Raw genomic sequence first — 564 nt, 5'->3', positions numbered from 1 at the left:
AGGGGAGATGTGGGGCGCGAAGCTGGACAACGGGTCGTGGAACGGGCTGGTGGGCATGCTGGGCAGCGGCGAGGGCGACCTGGGCATCGCCAACAAGTACATCACGTCTCTGTACGGGCGGCTGGAGTTCGAACACTACAGCGCCCCCTACGATGCTGACGTTCGTTGCGGCCAGATTGTCCTCTGGCGATAATGTGACAACGATGACGATAATCGGAATTGTAGTAATCAGCAACCACAATATATAAGAAGCCCCGAAAAGCACTTTATCTTACCTTAGCGTAAAGCCAGCAAAGCCGTATCTAAGCTGAAGCATGGGTCTCTCCCTTCCGACAGAGGAGCTGCTACCTCTCGCGGATGGAGCCGCCCCTTCCGCTGTGGCAGAGCCTCGGCCTCCCCTTCCAGCTGGCCACGTGGCTTGCTATCCTGGCCGGGCTGGTGCTCTCGGGGCCTGTCTTGTTCTCCCTGGCGCGGGCGGCGGTCGGGGCAAGGTGAGAGGGCGGGCGGGAGGATCAGGCCAGGTCGTGGCGATGAGCTTTTTATATTTTCATTTTACTCACCAAT

This window comes from Penaeus monodon, chromosome 33, assembly GCF_015228065.2.
Source record: "Penaeus monodon isolate SGIC_2016 chromosome 33, NSTDA_Pmon_1, whole genome shotgun sequence".
NCBI lineage: Eukaryota > Metazoa > Arthropoda > Malacostraca > Decapoda > Penaeidae > Penaeus > Penaeus monodon.
Note: the sequence above shows the minus strand (reverse complement) of the source record.